This window comes from Schistocerca nitens, chromosome 2 (genome assembly GCF_023898315.1).
Source record: "Schistocerca nitens isolate TAMUIC-IGC-003100 chromosome 2, iqSchNite1.1, whole genome shotgun sequence".
NCBI classification, from domain to species: Eukaryota; Metazoa; Arthropoda; class Insecta; order Orthoptera; family Acrididae; genus Schistocerca; species Schistocerca nitens.
This window is the reverse complement of record NC_064615.1, coordinates 144,441,649-144,462,452: the sequence shown is the minus strand read 5'-3', so window position 1 is coordinate 144,462,452 and position 20,804 is coordinate 144,441,649.

Below are 20,804 nucleotides of genomic sequence, written 5' to 3'. Positions count from 1 at the left end.
CCGCCTCCATTTTACCGTTTGTTTAACAGAGTGTACCAAAGCTCTCCCGTCCGCACTGATTTTCGACGATGTTATAAGTTGCGCTAGGGACCGCATCTACCTTTTTCGAAGTTAGCAGGCAACTACGCTGTTATGCGGCGGCTCGTTTCGGCCCATTCAACATCTGTCCTTCAAGTCTAACGAACGAGTAAAGGAGTTTATATTTCATACCTGCCACAGCGAATTTGTGTTCGTGGGGTCTCTATTCTAATTCGAACGTTTGACTTACGCTGTACGTATTCGTTTCGGAATATCGTTTCTACGTCTTCCGTTAACTATACGTGGTTAACATTATGAAGACAATTAATAAGATTTGTGAAATACAAATTTGTTTGCGGAACACGTAATGATGTTCGAAGTTGCCAGTTTTTCCACGACAAACGACTTTCAACAACTTATTACATGCATAATTGTTGCAAATGATATATATATATATATATATATATATATATATATATATATATATATATATATATATATATATGGTATATATATTGTGGTATGGAACGGGATGGTCAAATACACTCCAGGAAATGGAAAAAAGAACACATTGTCACCGGTGTGTCAGACCCACCATACTTGCTCCGGACACTGCGAGAGGGCTGTACAAGCAATGATCACACGCACGGCACAGCGGACACACCAGGAACCGCGGTGTTGGCCGTCGAATGGCGCTAGCTGCGCAGCATTTGTGCACCGCCGCCGTCAGTGTCAGCCAGTTTGCCGTGGCATACGGAGCTCCATCGCAGTCTTTAACACTGGTAGCATGCCGCGACAGCGTGGACGTGAACCGTATGTGCAGTTGACGGACTTTGAGCGAGGGCGTATAGTGGGCATGCGGGAGGCCGGGTGGACGTACCGCCGAATTGCTCAACACGTGGGGCGTGAGGTCTCCACAGTACATCGATGTTGTCGCCAGTGGTCGGCGGAAGGTGCACGTGCCCGTCGACCTGGGACCGGACCGCAGCGACGCACGGATGCACGCCAAGACCGTAGGATCCTACGCAGTGCCGTAGGGGACCGCACCGCCACTTCCCAGCAAATTAGGGACACTGTTGCTCCTGGGGTATCGGCGAGGACCATTCGCAACCGTCTCCATGAAGCTGGGCTACGGTCCCGCACACCGTTAGGCCGTCTTCCGCTCACGCCCCAACATCGTGCAGCCCGCCTCCAGTGGTGTCGCGACAGGCGTGAATGGAGGGACGAATGGAGACGTGTCGTCTTCAGCGATGAGAGTCGCTTCTGCCTTGGTGCCAATGATGGTCGTATGCGTGTTTGGCGCCGCGCAGGTGAGCGCCACAATCAGGACTGCATACGACCGAGGCACACAGGGCCAACACCCGGCATCATGGTGTGGGGAGCGATCTCCTACACTGGCCGTACACCACTGGTGATCGTCGAGGGGACACTGAATAGTGCACGGTACATCCAAACCGTCATCGAACCCATCGTTCTACCATTCCTAGACCGGCAAGGGAACTTGCTGTTCCAACAGGACAATGCACGTCCGCAAGTATCCCGTGCCACCCAACGTGCTCTAGAAGGTGAAAGTCAACTACCCTGGCCAGCAAGATCTCCGGATCTGTCCCCCATTGAGCATGTTTGGGACTGGATGAAGCGTCGTCTCACGCGGTCTGCACGTCCAGCACGAACGCTGGTCCAACTGAGGCGCCAGGTGGAAATGGCATGGCAAGCCGTTCCACAGGACTACATCCAGCATCTCTACGATCGTCTCCATGGGAGAATAGCAGCCTGCATTGCTGCGAAAGGTGGATATACACTGTACTAGTGCCGACATTGTGCATGCCCTGTTGCCTGTGTCTATGTGCCTGTGGTTCTGTCAGTGTGATCATGTGATGTATCTGACCCCAGGAATGTGTCAATAAAGTTTCCCCTTCCTGGGACAATGAATTCATGGTGTTCTTATTTCAATTTCCAGGAGTATATATATATATATATATATATATATATATATATATATATATATATATATATATATATAGTGGCGGTCGAAATAATAGAGCCACCTCTATTGACGAGATTAAGAACTAGGATATCTATTAGTTCGCGAAATCGCCACGAGTGCCGTGTTGTCAGTCCCTTGTAGACAACATCAGGGAAGACGTTGCTGCTATCTTTAGTCGTCCGAAAGGAAGCGTTTGAGCTAGACGTGTGAAAAGAGGCATAAAGGTAAGAATCTTATGGGTCAAAATAATAGAGCCGCTTTACACATGTGCCTTTAAATTGATTTTTATGCAGTTGTTTTGTATGTAAATTGACGTGTGGTTTTGTAAACATTCGTCAAGATGGGCAGAGCAAAGCATACCAGTGAAGATGAGCGTATAGTAATGTTCCGGATGTTCAAAAGTGGGATGTCCATGAATAAAATAGCCAATGTCTTGCACGTTTCGCGAAAACGAGTCCAGAACGCCATGAGACGGTCAAAACAAACAAAGCCGCAGGTGGAGAACAGGGGGCGACCTCGTGTAACTACTCCTCGCGTAGACAGACTCATCACTAGGGAAGTGAAGAAAGACCCATTTTTGTCAACACCACGACTGAAAGCCATTTTGTTTAGCGACGAACATGATGTTCAACCATCAACCTCAACGATTCAAAGACGACTGAGATCTGCAAATTTGAATGGGCGCATTGCAAGAAAGAAGCCACATGTTTCACAAGCTAATGTTCGGAAAAGGTTAGCCTTTGCCCGGAGAAATGAACAAAAACCTAATACTTGGTGGAGGAACATCCTTTGGTCCGATGAATCCAAGTTTAATAGGTTTGCCTCAGACGGAAAAGTCTATGTGCGCCGCCCAAGTACACTTTAAAAACTGTGAAATACGGTGGCGGAAGTGTTATGGTATGGGGATGTTTTTCGTGGTACGGCATTGGTCCAATACACCGTATCAACGGCATAATGAACGCAGAAATGTACAAAGACATCTTGGCAAATGTGATGCTGCCTTATGCTGAAGAGGAAATGCCGCTGAAATGGAAATTTCAGCACGATAACGATCCAAAGCATACTGCAAGGATCATAAGGCAGTTTGTTCAAGAGCACAATATCGAAGTATTAGAGTGGCCACCTCAGTCCCCTGACGCATCACCCATTGAGAACTTATGGGAGATCTTAGACAAGAGAATTGACCGCTCAAAAGCTACATCTTCAGAAAAACTGTGGGAAGAAATCCAGAGAGCCTGGTATGCGATCAGTAGTGACGAATGCAGGCGTTTAGTAGACTCTATGGGTAAGAGGTGCAGGGCAAACCTCAAAAATAAGGGTTACCCCACGAAGTACTAATGCAGTCCTATGCAAAAAAGACTGTTCCTGTACGTTTCATAAGACTGAGATCAAGTACAATATATTTGTTTCAATTGGCTCTATTTTTTTGACCCTGTGGTCTGGTATTCTTTTGAATATTATTGATTATTACTGATTATTTTGTGTTGTGTTATCTATATAACTGACTATAGTACAATGTGACTCGGTTGTAATGGTTTCCATCATAGTTCAAACATGTCTAGTAATAAATGTGCACTTTATTCCAAACCTTTGCCAGGTGGCTCTATTATTTTGACCGCCACTGTATATATATATATATATATATATATATATATATATATATATATATATATATGTGTGTGTGTGTGTGTGTATACACATTTGAATTACAAAAAACAAATACTAAAAAAAAAGTTCCATGGTGCGAGATTCGAACCGGCGACCTTCGGATTACAAGCCCGAGCGCTTACCGCTGCGCCACCACGCTGTAGAATACTACTAATCGTAGAGAGTATTTCACCGCAACGGTTTCTTTTAACTGTCGATTTTCTCGACAACGGCTGAGAAGTGCATCTTGGTGCTTTGCCACATTACACCTCTGGCCATGAGCTTTTATTATGCGCAGTATGAATCGAATCTGAATTTCACAATTGGCGGCCTCCCCTTGTAAGTGCCAGACAAGCCCAACAGCGCTTAATTTCGATGATCTGACGGGAGCCGTTGTTAGCACTGCGGCAAGGTCGTTTGCAGATATGAATTAATACTGAGAAGCAAATAATTTCTTGTCTCTGATTTGCTACCGAGTCCTCAGTGACGTTACAAGCCCTAGTCGGAAAACACAACGAACAGGGACAAAGGTTTCTAATTAAACTAGTTCTGAATGTCCGGCACTCAATTCATTAAGGTTGCACCAGCAATCACTATTCACAAAGCTGCAAAACGCTCTTAAAATAAGAATTCCACGGAGGTTTAGTGCAGGCTCAGTAAAATAAAGAACATGGAAGGGCGTAGTGGACGTCGGGAATCGATCTCACACTCAGCTAAACATAATAGATTGCGAGGCTAAAAACAGTTCACAGTATGGCTGATGTTCACATAACAGCACTTCTCCATCACCTAAAGAAGACGACTGGGAGGATCGTCCAAATAGCGTGCATAAAATGGAAACAACAACCAGAAGTACACCAATGGTTCACTAGGTGTATGTGTTGTCTATGTTTCATAACTTCTTGTGCCTCATTGACGTGAAACAAATATATTCCATTTCACTTCTCCTCCATTTTCCGTAAGCATGAGTCCCAATACATCACACTCTCCCTCATCTTTGAGAACCCAGACCTGATGCCGCACCTCTATCAACATACCCAACCTTTCGTCCATCTCCAAACACCTCATGTCTTTTCTCACTTCAGTTTCAGTCGTCTTCCCTTCCCGGACAATGAACTGTCGCCGTCATATACGTCTAAACACAGAATGGAAAAATGGCTACAAGTCTGAAAGCTAATATATGTACCAAAAAGTAATACAATCATTTCAAAAAATTGATTTTTCTAATAATCGTACGATGACACTTTCCAGGTTCATAAGTTTTGGGTCCGGAATGGAAGGTCAATTGAAATCGGTGCAGACCATCTGGCGGCAGTTGGTCGAAACTGGTAAGACGTATTACCGCGGGAAATCAAATTGATGGAACGACTAACTACAACAACCTCTGCGGGAATAGTAGGACATTCACGTCGGCTGGAAAACGTCACAAGGAAATTCATCGCTTTCCCATTTTACCTGAAAGGTAGGGTAAGGTGGGGTAAATCTGACCTAGTAATTTCTTATGGCTACCAAACGCTTATCCGAGGTCGGATCTTAACGTTATATACGTTAAATTATAAGTAATACAAAGGAGCAACTGTTTGCAAAATATTTCTGTTATACCGTCAATAGTTTTTGAGACATCCGTATTTTAAAAAACATCCATTTTTTCCATTTGCTAAAATGGTGGGGTAAATCCGACCCCCTATTTGTTTGGCTGATTTTGCACAGAAATAGTTCTAAATGAAGGGTTTTTTTGGGAAATAATTATAAGCAACTATGTTTTTATGTAAATGAACAAAATGTATTAAAAAATAACAATGTTTTGGGTACTAAATGTACTGAAAGTTAAATGACTGTTAACTTTAATTGAAAAAGAGGTGATTTCATTGCACGGCTGTGCAACAGCAATGTCGATCTCGGAATGTTAAAATCACGAGCGACAGCTCGTAAAGACATTCCCATTTGCATTGCAGCAACTGCTCGGCGAATATCGTTTTGATTGCGTTTTGTGGTTTTTCGTTTGTAATTTCGTACCATTATCCAAAAAATAAACAAAAATTTCCTTTGTTTACATAAATAAATAATTCCATACACATAATCGATAAAAAATATGCGGTCGGATTTACCCCACCATGCCATTTTTCATTTAACACACCTAGAAACAATTTACACGACATTTCCAACAAAAACGATACATACACTGAATAGGTCACTAAATGCGCTACAAAAATCACTTACCGTTTGTTTTGCGATCGTTTGTTTAATAAGGTAAATCTAGTGATGCAATTTGCACAAAACTTAAATTGAAACTATCGACAACACACTTGTGACTTTTGGGTGTCTAAATGCCAAATGCGGCAAAGCTGTCAAGGTGTATTTTCGTTATTTCGAATGATCTGTATGGTAACACTAATGCGAAATCGCTCCGCTTTGCCGTTTCTCACAAATAGAAGGCGGTCAGATTTACCCACCCGGTCGCAGTTACCCCACCTTATCCTATTCCAAATTATTCCTTTCTCCCATGAAGCATTCGTACAGCGGAAGAAATAATCATCTTAGAACATGCAACGTACAGAAAATTCTAAATTATTTTCAAAACTGGGAAGAGGAGGTCAGTCTCTAATAGATGAAAACACATTACGGCATTGAGGGAAAATTCCACTCATAGAAAAATCGATTAAGCTAAATACATTCTCAGTGGATATTATTTACGTCTTATTAAACATGTGGCTGCGCGTCGCCCTAATAAGGGTCCATGAGTTGCTTTCACTGACGAGACCACTTTCTATGTTCAAATTAGCCATTCTGGAATCCCAGACCCACTGTCTACGAAGAGTTGTAACTTCGAATAGGCAGAGTGGGATGCTCATTTGCAACGTATATTCCAGAATCAGGGGAAGAATTTAGAGAGTGAATGAGCTTCGATACAAGTGTGTTACTCTATTAGTGATAATAATACTAATAATAATAATAGTAACGTCGTGGAAGTCTTTCAATTGGACTCCACTTTGGCGTCTTGCATATTCATAACCTACCCTAGTTATCCTACAGGGGAAAGGAGATTTATAGTTTAACGTGAGTTTCGAACCAAATGTTGAACTCAGGTGTCTCTTCATACTGTTGATAGGTGAAGACTAGATTAAAGACAGATTTCCGTGGTCCGACAGGTATTTTATATCGAGACCTCTCAGTTTCCACGCAAGCACTTTACCACCATAGAACCAGGCCTAACACAAAAGTGTAGTGACAGCCACAGACAGCGTAGGAACTTCGGACCTCCAACGTGTTCGTGGGCTTCACTCACGTCTGCTCCCAGAGAATTCTCCACGCATCGGTTTTACACGGTCCTGACGTGTGAATAGGGGAGATAACACGAGCCATATGTTTTTCGATTTCACAAATCGGTGTGATTTCACAAATCTTCTGTTACGAAATTTAAAAATGAGTATTTCATTTACAGGAAAAACTTATAAACCACGAGTGCTGTTTACATTAGTTTATTTAAATCACATACTCTTTTCACAGAGAGTCTGATCATTTGATTTCATTGTATTGTTAATGATCAAAATAACATTGCTGGCTATAAGTGGTCACCGCCAGAAAAAATTATTTCCCTGTGGTGTACTCAGTTTGCTCGAATAGTTCTTAGACATAGTAGTATCCACAGCCAATCTTTGCAAAGTACTTTGAAGCCCATAGAGGGGGATGTCTCCCATTTAACCAGTTGTTTTGGCTTCTGCCTCAGCCATTCACATACGGAACATGGAAATGGTGACAGCTGAAACGCCTCTGTGACAGATGTAATTAGTCTTATCTTGTCTTAGCGATATTTAGTAGATTCCTCACTTAAATCTTGCTCTTGGAATTTTGTTAGCATGTTATTACGACCTGACAGTCCAGTGTCTTCAGCATTCTAATGACTCTCTCCCAAGGGTCACACAAATCTCTGACCATCCATCATGCTGCCCTCTTGGCATCCATTCAACATTTTCTGTTAGACCTATTTCCTGCTGGTCCCACAAACCTAAGTATCATTTTAAGATGAGATGCTCAAGTGTTTTGTAAGCAGTCTCCCGGCATCCTGTCAAAGAACCGAAGTCTACCATCAGATCTACCAACGACTGAACCCAAGTGACAGTTCCACTTCATATCCTAGACCAAAATTTCTATGACTTGATCGATCGTAATTGCAGCTTACTAATGTTGTAGTCACAGGATATCATGCTGTTTCATTTTGTGAAGCACTGAATTTTACAAATCTAAACTTCTAAAGTAACTTTCACGTTCATACCGTACTTTGAAATCTTATCAAGATCTGATTCAAGGTCTGTGGAGCTTCTGTCAGACAGTATTTTATCACAGATAACTATATCATGTATGAAAAGTCTGAGGTTAATATTAAAGTAGGATGAAAGGGCATAAAATACTAAATTCTCAGGATGGTATGACCGAAGTTACTTCTACATTGGTTGATGACTCTTTACCCAAGATAATCTGCTATATCCTTTCTACCAAAAAATTCCTGATCTAGTCACAAATTTCTCTGAATACTCCAAACGTTCGTACTTTCGATAATACCTTTTGCGTAATCGATGTTACTGATTTATCGCTCTCCCAATTCCGTAGCAGTGAAGACAGTGTGTGCCCCGTATAGATATCTAAAGTATGCAGAGAATTCACTGTAATTAGCGCAAGGAACACTGAAGCTGGAAACTATCGAAAATACTTTCTTGAACTCGATTAATCATTACTTACATTTTCTGCTCTTACGTAGAAAACCGTAAGCTGAACCGAACTTGGATAGTGTGTCCTTAGTTTGCCGCCACTCTGCACTTCAGCGCTTTATTGCACAGCGAAGGTATACACGAGGAGTTGATTAGGCACCTACCTGTAGAACGATTTGATATACTTGAAGAACAATTCATCTGTCTCTTTCTTAACGCAGTATTCCGACAAACTCATAGTTTATTTCAGCGAGCTCTCTAGATACAGTAATAAGACTGATTTTTAAAAAGCCTTTATGTAGTGTAATTCCTTTCTTTGAAAGCTGAATAACATCTTCAACACTGAGTGTCGATGCAAGAGCCTAAAGAACAAGGATTATATTCAGTCGCCACAGTTAATTAAAGTGGAGTATAGTTTTCAATTTCGTAATACAGCAAGCACTTGTGCATCTTCACTGGTGTTATGGCAAGAGCCTTGTTTCAAATGGCATGAGTTGCTTCCCGATAAAAACGCTTATGTACCATGCTTTTGTAGCGTTAAGTTCTTTATGGAAGTGCTTGCTGTTAAAAGTAATAATGATATATGTGTATCACATCTCTTTATAAAAGTGTAGTTTGCCATTTTATCACTGGCTTATTTTTTCCGTAAGGTTTAGATATGCAGCATTTCCTCGCCAGAGATGAAGAAAAATCAGTGACAGTTGCTTAAATTGCAATCGTGCACTCTTAAGACTTCCCTAGGAAATCAAATTAAGTATGGCTATCTGCGTTACTATATGAAGCTCAAACACAATGAAGGAGTGTGGTATACTGTCTTAAAACAGGAGCATCATACAAGCCCAAAAAGTCATGAGATGGACATATACATTTCCAGTCTACTTTATTTACGAATAATTTAGAGAGCAAGGTAGCTATTAGCTAAGACACTGGACTCACATTCAGACGAGTATTACTCAGATTCCGAAATCCCGTGCGGATAACCAGATTCAAGTTTTCTGTTGTTCCCGTAAATGACTAAACGTAAACGCTGGGATGAATAATCTGAAGGCAGGTCGACTTTCTTTCATGTCTCCAGCGACATCGTAGAAAGACTCTAATCATGGGCCCACGGCACCGTCTAAACAGTGGCTGCTCCTGTCTTCTTGATGTAATTGTTAAATTCTCCTGTTCCGGAGGCACCAAAGTCTTTGCGCCCAGACACTTGCTGCGTAATCTATGATGGACGTGAAAATGGCATCAAGCTCATCGAACCATCTGTGATTTGCATTGTCGGTAAAATGACTGAGTTTTTAGTTTTTATCTGTCAGTATTTTATACAGTTTATGCATCGGTCTTTAGCTAATCCATTGCTCCTGTTTGTGTTGTGTAAGCAGTTCTAGTATTGGGACTGAAGGTTTCTGTTATTGGCCAGTAGGACAGGACTGCTGCAGTGTTGGACATTAGACAATTCTTTCTAGCTCATCTAGTAGGTAGACAAATTACCGTCAACTCGGGTGGCCATAGGATCTTCTTTAATATCGTGATGTCAGTTTTATGACACATTCGAGATGCGCATTTTACAATACTTTTTGTAATGTTTCAGACCATAGATTTACACTGTCTGTCATTATATTGACATTGGACACTACTAGTTTTCATGTAACTTGTTGCAAATTGCTTTCTTACAGTTAGAACTTTCAATAGTAACTCGGATTCGATCTTTATTATTTTCATCGTTAATCGTGAATGTAATTACTCTCGTTGTAATCGTAGCTCGTCAATCCAGTATGGACCGTTGACTATGAAACTTTAGTTGCATCTCTCCTCTCCGTTAGTGCAATATCTGTGTTAGTAACTGTTCAGGCTCTGTTGTGGTGCGTCTTAGTTTGTCCCGAACAATTCGTCACTAACATGCTTACATTCTTGAATGCTGTTTAAAATATTCATGTCTCTAGAATCTGTGTTTCTGCTAAACCAGAGGACACTTTTCGCATGTATATCTGTTGTGATAGGTAAGTTTTCACCATGAGTTCAATATATGGCTTTGTGTAATCAGAATACTGTGAACACATATTTGTGAGAATCCATTTACTGTTTTGGTGTCGAAATGCAATAGAAGCCGAATGTTCACAACACCCTTCCGAGATTTATTGATAGTTTTCTGCTTTTCTTCATAAGTACAATAACTGCCTTTGCATTAGTTGTTTCGAGGACGTAGCCGATATCCGAGGGAAATTAGTGTTAAAATGATACAAACTATATATACCAACAGAGTACTCCATTAACGGGTGCAAATCCGCATAAATTCAGCTTATTCTTTTGATATTTCGGCTTTGCACCGTTCAGCCATCTCCATAGTGAGGTCCATGGTTCAGCAATCTTCATACTGAGCCGAAAGACTGACTCTCCAGCACTCGCCCCGTCATTACAACCACGCGGACCTCGCCAATGCACATGCGGTCACAGATAAAAATATGCCAGAGACATTGATCGGCGACATACAAGAACAATGTGCATAGACGATGTCTGTGGCTCTGCAGTCGATCCTCGCTGGGATGTCGATGTATCATCACTCAGAGCTGCACTGTCGCGACATCTTTGTAAGTTCTTTACAGAAAGCGCCGAATTCAATGACTTATCCAAGTCGAAGCAACTATATTAATTAACTTTATCGGCAAACGAATTTTAATTGTGCCTTTCACCACAGAGTCACAGTAAGATGATGTAGACGTAAAATCTTGACGTTTACATACAACATATAGTGACCAGTATCAATGTTCTTTTGTCACAGTAGATTTATTGACTGTAAGAGGCAGGTGTACTTATAGTGTTCCCTACATTTTTCATGGACTATACGAATCGTCTCATGTATGAGAGGCCACATTCGCAGGGGACCTTGCAAACCCATGTTTCCGAAGTGTCAAATCACCTTTTAACGAAACCAAAGAGTGCTGCTGTCTTCTGTGGAGGACGAAAAATCGCTTTCACTTTGTGTTTACTGAGGACCCGTTCTATTTTTGACAACAGGCTTCCCACGTATGCCACAAAAGCCATGGATTTAAAATCTTTCTGTTTCTTCTTGTGGTTTGTTTATGGCCAACTTTTGTTCCATTCGTACCGTCTTACGAATGTACTGTGGAGAATACTCGTTGGTTTCAAAGCCTTTTTTTTTTTTTTTGAGGACTGCACCGCCATTTCACTGTTTCGTTGTTTATTTAAGCACGACACAGGTTTTGACCTTTTATGCTATTTTGAAGTATCTGATTTTATGTCTTTCACACATATTTCAGGACACTTAACTTGTTGTGACGCTCAAAGATGGACATAAAGTAAGAAATACATTGGCTTGCCACAGAAATACCAGAAGTAAAATCACCATCTTGTTACGGATCAGTAAATAATCGTGGGAGCACGTCATATGTAGTAAAAGCAGGCTTACGTTGGTAAATAAAAGACGAGCACAAGCCCTTAAAACATAATGACGGTGAAATCAACGAGCGTGAGTAATTGAATAACTGAATACTAAAATGACAAAGTGTCATAGATATATCACGATTAATGTTAAATATCTTCAAACTGTATAAAATTATCTTTCGGGTGGCATTGTGCATCATAATATTTGCAATCAGATCGTCAAAAAATGTGAGTAAACTTACATGAAATTAGATGAGGAACTAAAGTTTAAAAGGAACAAAACGAACTAAAATTCGAAGACAGTGAGTCAGGTATAAGAATATAGTATGTGCCATTGATAATACAATATACGAAAGTTAACAATAGGAGGTTAAAAAGCGGGAGCAAGGGAGTAAATCGATGTTGGCTGAGGAGGAATGGGAGAGATACAGAAATATACAATAAAATTGACACAGTGTAATTAGAGAGAGATTTGGGTTTGGAATCAAACACAGGGGTGTGTAAGGTGTGTGTGTGTGTGGGTGTGTGGGAGGGGGGAGGGGGGGATGGCATGTCAAACGACAATACCGAGATGGAGAAATGGGAACAGCAGTATTAGAGGTGAGTATGTGTAGGGTACGGGGAGGAGGGCTCAATAAAATTATACTAGGGATATGAGTGCATAATTGGTTAAATGTTGAAGCAGGAAAATGCACTCATATCTCTACTGCCATTTTATTGGGCCTTCCCATTCCCCATCCCCTACATACACTCCCACTTCTCCATCTCGCTGATGTCCTTTGACCTTTCATACCCCCCTCCCCATTTCTTGTATTACACTGGTACCAGTCTGAATTTTCTTGGTTTCATAAGTCTTGGCTTAAGAACGCACATTCCTGTACCTCTGCCATCTTTCTTCAACCAGCATCCATTTACACCCCTCCTCTCCTCCCACATTTATACTCATATTGTTAACTCACTTATTTTGTAGTATCAATGGCACTTACTATATTCTTATATGCGGTTACTGTCTCTGAATTTTATTTCGTTTTGTTCCATTTACACTTCAGTTCCTCATTTAATTTAATGTAGGGTCATTTACAGTTGTTGACGATCTAATGTTTACATGTTTATTGCAAGGATGATGGTGCACAGTAAGACCCAAATATAATTTTATATAGGCAGTAGATGTTTATCATTAGAAGTCATATATGTATGACACTTTGTCATCTTAGTATTCAGTCATTCTATTACTCATACTCGTTTATTTCACCATTATTACTTTTTAAGGACATGTGCTCATCTTTTATTTACCAACGTATGACTTTTTCTACTAAATATGACGTGCTTCCACGAATATTTACTGATCTGTTACAAGATGATGTTTTTACATCTGGCATTTCGCGGTGAGAAAATATTTATCTTAATTTATGGCCAACTTTGAGCGTGACAACATGTTAAGTCTCCTGCAATATATGTGACAGACATAAAATCAAATACTTAAAACCTGGGTTGTACTTAAACAATAAAACAGTAAAATGTCAGTGTGTTCCTTTAAAAACATTGTATGACTGTAGCTCAGCAACATCGAAAACTGTTCAAAAGCTCTTTAAGCGTAGGAGCTCCTACCGCAGATTGTTTTCGTCAGAAATGATGTGTCCTTTATGGACTAAAATTCTGCAGACTTTCATCGGCTACGCAGGATGGTGGCGGGTATTTGCACGTAAATATAAATCTATATACGTCGGTTTTCGATAGGCTTCCCAACGTTCCATCATCTTTGCGCCGAACCAAACCATCCAAAATTGGCAAGAAGCCTCCCACTAAGCCTACTAATTGTCCTTATTATGTAGCCGCAGTCTGCTTCCGTATCCGAATGTCAGCTTGTCTGACTACCATGCGAAGGACCCAGGTTCAATTCGTAGTACTGCCAGCGGTTTTTTATTATTGGTAGGACTAGTACATGGTGCACTTAGCCAACGCACAAACTGAGGAGCTACTTGAGTAAGAATTAACGGTTTCAAGGCTTGGAAAGTCGACAGTTGCTAGGAGAATGCTGTGCTGAGCCCATTCATGTACACACGGCGTCCGCATGACGACACGTGGCAGAGGAGAAACATCGTGTGGACTGCAGGGACTAATCGTGGCGAAGCAAGTTGTCTGAACTAATTTACAGAATACATGGAGTTTGATTCGGTTTTGTTTCATTTCGAAGGGCTGACAGCTTTGTGTCTTTCAGTGGCATTGCTGCCTATTGACAGCAAAAAAATCACTTATTCTAAGTATGTTAATGTTTTTTTCCAACTCATTAACAGAATAATCATGTTAATAATAATTAAGGTAGGATAAGGTCATATTAGTAGTAATCACAAAAGGAGGGAGACAAAAGTCTTTCATTACAATTAACTTGGTGCATTATAGTGAATCTGTATTTACACACAGACTAGATTACTTAAAATCGCAAATGTTAGGGACAAAACATGAATGGTGAACCGATCACACATAAAATATGATCAACATTTTTCTCATAACACTCGAAATTATAGAAGTAATGGCCCATCAAAACAGTGACAGATGTTCCTTACAAATGGTACCTACATACTACTGTACACACAAGAAACATCTGATAACTGTCAGTAGCGCCCTTCGTATTCGTGTTATAGTAAACAAGACTCAAGTTAACATACTCCAGGATTATATAAACAACACTTCTAACACTCTGGCATTCCTGCATGTCTGTGCTAAATTACTAGATATAATCTAAGCAAAATTCTTGCAACATGATGCAAAATGTTCTTTTCGCACGCGTGAAGTCTGTACTACAATATTAATCCGCCAAGCGCTGTTGACACAAAGTGCGAGGCGACATGCGAGAAGCAGCTGGGTGCTCAGCATGCGGGCTGCCCCACAACAATTTAAAAACCCGACAGTAGCTAATCACGTGTATGAGGTAGGGAGGCGGAGTTCATGACGTTGTGCAGCAGTAACGACTGCCATTTCGCGTGATGGAGGGAGTGGTGTCAGTGGTATGATCTTGCACGGCCGTGCCTGTAGGGAATGTGGCATCAGTGTGCAATGCCATGTATTTTCGCCATGTATTCCGCTGTTTGTAGTATAACATTCGCACAGAATAGGGGCCATTAAATGAAACAACTTAAAAAGTAAACCTCTGTTGTATGTACTGACGAATCACTGCAGAGAACTTACTCAGATAATGAAATGCACGTTAAGACTGGGTTTCACTACATACGACAACATCAGTATCAACTTTCCATTAATCTTTTCCTGACGGAAATAATCCTTTTATTCTGTAATGCATTAAGTCATGCAGTACTATATAATTTCGGCAGCTGGAGGTCATAGTCGTGTTTCCACGGCTATCTGATCCTGAGGAATACAGTTGCCAACTTATGCTAGTAATCTGATAGACACTGCCAGTACTGTGGGACCTATTGGTATGCAGCATTTCTTTCAAAGAGAAGATGCTGGTTTTGAGTCTGTCCTGACCCTGAAAGAAATATTTGCTCGCATAAGGGTTCAAATGGTTGGGCTCATTCTCTGGCGCACTCATGATTTTGGTTTCTTGAAAGACGTACTTTTGAGCATAAAAGAGTTTTAACAAGTCGCAGAAACACTCACGTTTAATCAACAACGAACACTTAGGGCAGAAATCTACGCCCTACAGGACGCATACCGAAATTGTGCCGTAGTCATCAAACCTTAATTTTTATCATATATTATCTAATACTACCGCCAGCTCTATCTCGCTGTGGTCGTTATTGCACAACTCGTACGTCACTAGTTCCGAGGTCCTGAATGAAAAGTGAAACACTATAAATTTTGAACCTCTCCCCGCCCTCGGCTCTATACGCTTCCCGACTGGTAACGATAATCGGTAACCGGTAACAATCAACATGCAAGTGATTAATTCCTTTAAGACGAATTCAGCTGGTATATGTATCGGCAGTGCGACCCGGCCAGTTGCAATGACTACAGTTCATTTTCGCTGTGGGAGAGTCACTATTGCTTGAGGGCTTTGAGACCAATCGCCCAACCTCGTAGCGAAGAAGTGCAAGAGTAACTGCCTCGTGTAAGACAAAAGCCAACGCTAGTTTCACTTCATTTGCAGTCTGAGGATTTATGCCTCAAATGAATACATACACTGGCGGACGAAGGACCGCAACACCAAGAGGGAGCCGAGCGACATAAACGAAAGTTAATAAGCGTGTTTCTACATCTGAAGGATGTATATTAAAATTTCGCACCAGTCGCATACGAGTGGCGCTTGTAGCACTACTCTGAGGGTACAAATCGGGCTTGCTTTTGATACACTCTGTTACGACCTTGAAGATTAGTTACTTTTGAGATTGGACATGGTGAGTTGAGGTAGGCCAAGAATGCTTTTAATGCGTCAAAACGCCATTATCAGCACATCAATGACTTACAACGAGGTCATGTAACGGGGCTGCTAGGATCTAGATGTTCTTCCTGAGATACTGTAGAAAGACTTGGCGGGAAGACCGAGAGGGAAGATCTTCATGTTTGGCGTATGATTTTGGCTCGTTGTACTGCATATGCAGCAGCAATATACGAGCCCGACGCTCTGTAGCGCGCACTCCACTGCCACAAATCACAGCCATTTGCGAATTCAGTGGTGTCAAGCCTCGTTGACAGGAGGCCGTTGGGATCCTGCACGGCCTTCCGTATTACCCTCCTGAACCCACAGATTCCATATTCTGTTAACAGTCATTGGATATCGACCATCGCGAGCAGCAATGTCGCGATACGGTAAACCGCAATCGCGATAGGCTACAATCCGACATTTATCATAGTCGGAGACGTGATGGTACGCATTTTTCCTCCTTACACGAAGCATCACAACAACGTTTCACCAGGCAACGCCTGTCAACTGCTGTTTGTGTATGAGACATCGGTTGGAATCTTTCATCATGTCAGCACGTTGTAGGTGTCGCCATTGGCGCCAACCTTGGGTGAATAGTCTGAAAAGCTAATCATTTGCATATTACAGCATCTTCATCCAGTCGGTTAAATTTCGCGTCTGTAGCAGGTCATCTTCGTGGTGCAGCAATTATAAGGGCCAGTAGTGTACTTAAACCTAAATTATCTAGACGCGCCATAAAAATATATAAAAGTTTAAAAGTTATTGTTCTCTTAAAAACTGTAAATTTATGAAGGTTCGAAAGCTAATATATCAGCAATGCTTTGGCCCATTAATATGACAAAGTGTTTGCGGATGCGGCTAGTGGAGCTGCATAGAGCAATCATAGCTGATTTAGCAGAATGTGTACCATTTTTGATTGAGAGATCCGAATACGGGATTCGACCGAGAGAAACAGAGTTTTTGTTAATAAGTAAACTTAAAGAGACGTAAATAATGGCAGCATTCTAAAGTTTAAAAAGGTAGGTGAGTAATTAAGTATGTATTTTTATTTGTTTGTTTATGTTTAGTATGAAAAAAATGGGAAAAGCAAAATCACGCCACGAGAACATTACTTATGAAATACGGTAGTAGATACAAAAAATTTTACTTCAGATTGTTATTGCCCGGAAAATTTCCATATTTTTCAATGTGTCATGTGTGTTTTTAGTGTTAGTTTTATAATATTCATAATTTTTTGTCAAACATTGTTTTGAGTTACGCAGTGGTTTCGAGGATGCAAAGGACGACGATCTTTGAGGCTAGTGGAGTTTGCCGGCCGGGGTGGCCGAGCGGTTCTAGGCGCTACAGTCTCCAATCGCGCGACCGCTACGGTCGCAGGTTCGAATCCTGCCTTGTGCATGGATGTGTGTGATGTCCTTAGGTTAGCTAGGTTTAAGTAGTTCTTAGTTCTAGGGGACTGATGACCTCAGAAGTTAAGTCCCATAATGCTCAGAGCCATTTGGTAGTGGAGTTTGAGCGACGCTAAGAGCCGGATATGCGACGCATCGGGGGATTGTAGTGGGTTTGTAGCCACGTTCAGGGACAAGTATGTATGTAGCGGCGTTCGGAAACGATCAAGTTGAGCGCAATATAGTGGTTTAGGACAGCAGACAACAGTGTATTTTGTGAACTGTGAACTGACTGTTGAGTGCCATGATCGCGACATATGAATTCTTTAGTGAAGTGTTGTAGCGTCAGCTATTAACGGCCGCCCCTACTTAAGCCCCTAACACTACATTTTAAGTGTTTACTCAACGTATCGAAGACTTTCGTGGAAAAATAGAAACAAACTACTTGTTCAAATTGTAATCAATGTGAATGACTTATTCTTTTCTTTAAATTTCACCCCAAAACAAGCCTGCATTGTTTTCTTTATATTTTATTTCAGCTAAAAAATTCTACATTCTACATTTATACTCCGCAAGCCACCCAGCGGTGTGTGGCGGAGGGCACTTTACGTGCCACTGTCATTAGCTCCCTTTCCTGTTCCACCCGCGTATGGTTCGCGGGAAGAACGACTGCCGGAAAGCCTCCGTGCACGCTCGAATCTCTATAATTTTACATTCGTAATCTCCTCGGGAGGTATAAGTAGGCGGAAGCAATATATTCGATACCTCATCCAGAAACGCACCCTCTCGAAACCTGGACAGCAAGCTACACCGCGATGCAGAGCGCCTCTCTTGAAGAGTCTGCCACTTGAGTTTGCTAAACATCTCCGTAACCTATCACGGTTACCAAATAACCCTGTGACGAAATGCGCCGCTCTTCTTTGGATCTTCTCTATCACCTCTCTCCACCCGACCTGGTACGGATCCCACACTGATGAGCAATACTCAAGTATAGGCCAAACGAGTGTTTTGTAAGCCAAGTTTACGACAGGTGTGAGCTGGCACCCTATGACGTGGTAAACGTAGCCAAACACTGAGACCATTCCCATCTCTGGGCCGCTCAATTTAGCGGAGTGTTGAGTGTGTCAAATGTATAAATATTCATGCCATAGCACGTGGGGGATCGAGCTTACTGTTAACTCTACAGCGTGCAGAACCCCATACCGTCGTAAAGATGTGCTTCTCTTTGTCATCGCTGTTGGGAAGCGAGGAGCGCGCCAGTTCTATCTACAGGTTGGTAGTGACACGGACGCCGAGCAATGTGCATCTGCGTTTAAGTAAAATGATGTGTGTTTCAGTACATGAAACAGAGGAGAAGGATTTGGTTAGCGATTTAGAATCAAAAGAGTATGAAGAGGAATGAAGGTAATATTTTTTATTTATTGACACTGCGGTAGTCCGTGGTTAGAATTAATTATTGAATGAGACATCCATATAAGTGAAGTTCAGATTTTTCATTGAAGATTCATAAACTTCAATGTAAGACATTTTACATGTTTATTAATGATTTGTCTAACATTTTTGAGAGTGAAACTTTGTCAATGTTAATGAGTGTTGAACTGTATTCAAGTAATACTATATCAGATAATTTAAAAAAAAACAGTTTGTTAAGAGAATATTTCACCTAAGAGCATTGTCCTCATTCTCGATCCAAGCCATTTTTGTTGAAAGGAGTGTATAAAATAAATAAATAAAATAAAATAAAATGTTAATTATTGTATATGTATCATAGTGATTGGTTGTAATTAATATTTGCTTATCTGGAACGTGGACGTTTAATTATTTGGTATCAGACGCTTGACAATGGCTTTTTCGTAAATGCAATGTTATTCGTAGTTGACCGTGAAATGTGATTCAAATAATCGGACTTCGTATTTAAATCGTTTCCAAAGACTGCTGCGGTAGGTGCGGACTCAAAATCTCAATATTAGAATAATTTGCCAGCCATGTCAATACGTCGTACAGAGGTGACTGTCTACTAAACATAAAAAAAGTTTACACAGTTAGTTAAATCAGATATATTCAACGACTAAGCCTACAGTTAAATAATTCTACTTACTTTCATAAATATAAATTCTTTACAGAATCGAGTGCCTAGTAAGATTGCAACTCGCAGTGTTCTTATGTAACATCAAATATGGCGGTGTGCCAGTTAATAAAATATACGTGCTTCCCGCACCAGCTATTCTACTCGACCTACTTCTTGTTAATGAAACATAGGAGTGTCCTAACTGTATTTTGTTTTATCAGCGGCATAGAGCTGCAGTTCTGTGCCATAAGCTTTATTTATTTGTCAGAGATTAATTATTTAATTAAGATTTCGCGTTTCCGAGGAAACTCACGCACGGCATGCAAATGTGCCTTTATATTGCCCCCTGAATTGCGAGGCGAAAGGACACACCTGCAGGCGAGCAATTCACCTAAAGGCACAAGAAAATCAAAGTTATCTACAACTATTTACATGACATACATTATACAGTATATTATATACAAAATTTGAATGACGCGCGTGCGCCGTAAAAGTTCGTATGTGGGCAAAATAGAGTGCGCGCATGCGCAGAAGCGTCTATGTGACTCCGGCACTGCCGTTATATCGTAAATTTAAATCACGCGGCACAGTATTGCAGGTCATATTGTTCGTGTGCGCACGCGTTTCTTAGTCGTTGCATAAAGAAAATATTCCACCAAGATTACATATGAAGAGTACATTCTATGACAGGTAATTAATTTTAAAATTACAATATTCGTTATAATACAATACAACTTTACATTGTTGAATGTTCTTAGTTACATAGTATTGCATTGAAATGCTTCAAAGAAAAATGTCTTTTTGTTTCAGGTGCGTTGACCTATACACATCGTGTCGTTATTACAGTTTATATTCATCTGCTGGACAATAATGTTTCACACGTTAGTGTCGTCGTGGTAAAGTTTTTTGATCACAGTAACATCGCTGTATAACAACGTAATTGATACATAAGCATGCCCATTTCCTATTTACATTATAGTCGTTGTGATGCAGTTCGTTGTGACAAAAAGCATTGTTTATTACAGATTGGACGTGACCCGTCGAGTAATTGGTCCATATGCAGTTCGTTTTCGATATTCCGTGGAAGTCTGGTTGCAGAACCTCGGACGGCACATAGCTGGCGTCGATCCTTGCATAGTCCAGGTAAGTTTGTCTGTCACATTTCGAGAACATTCCATTCCCTGAAGTTCCAAACAAATTCTTCCACTCGTCGTTT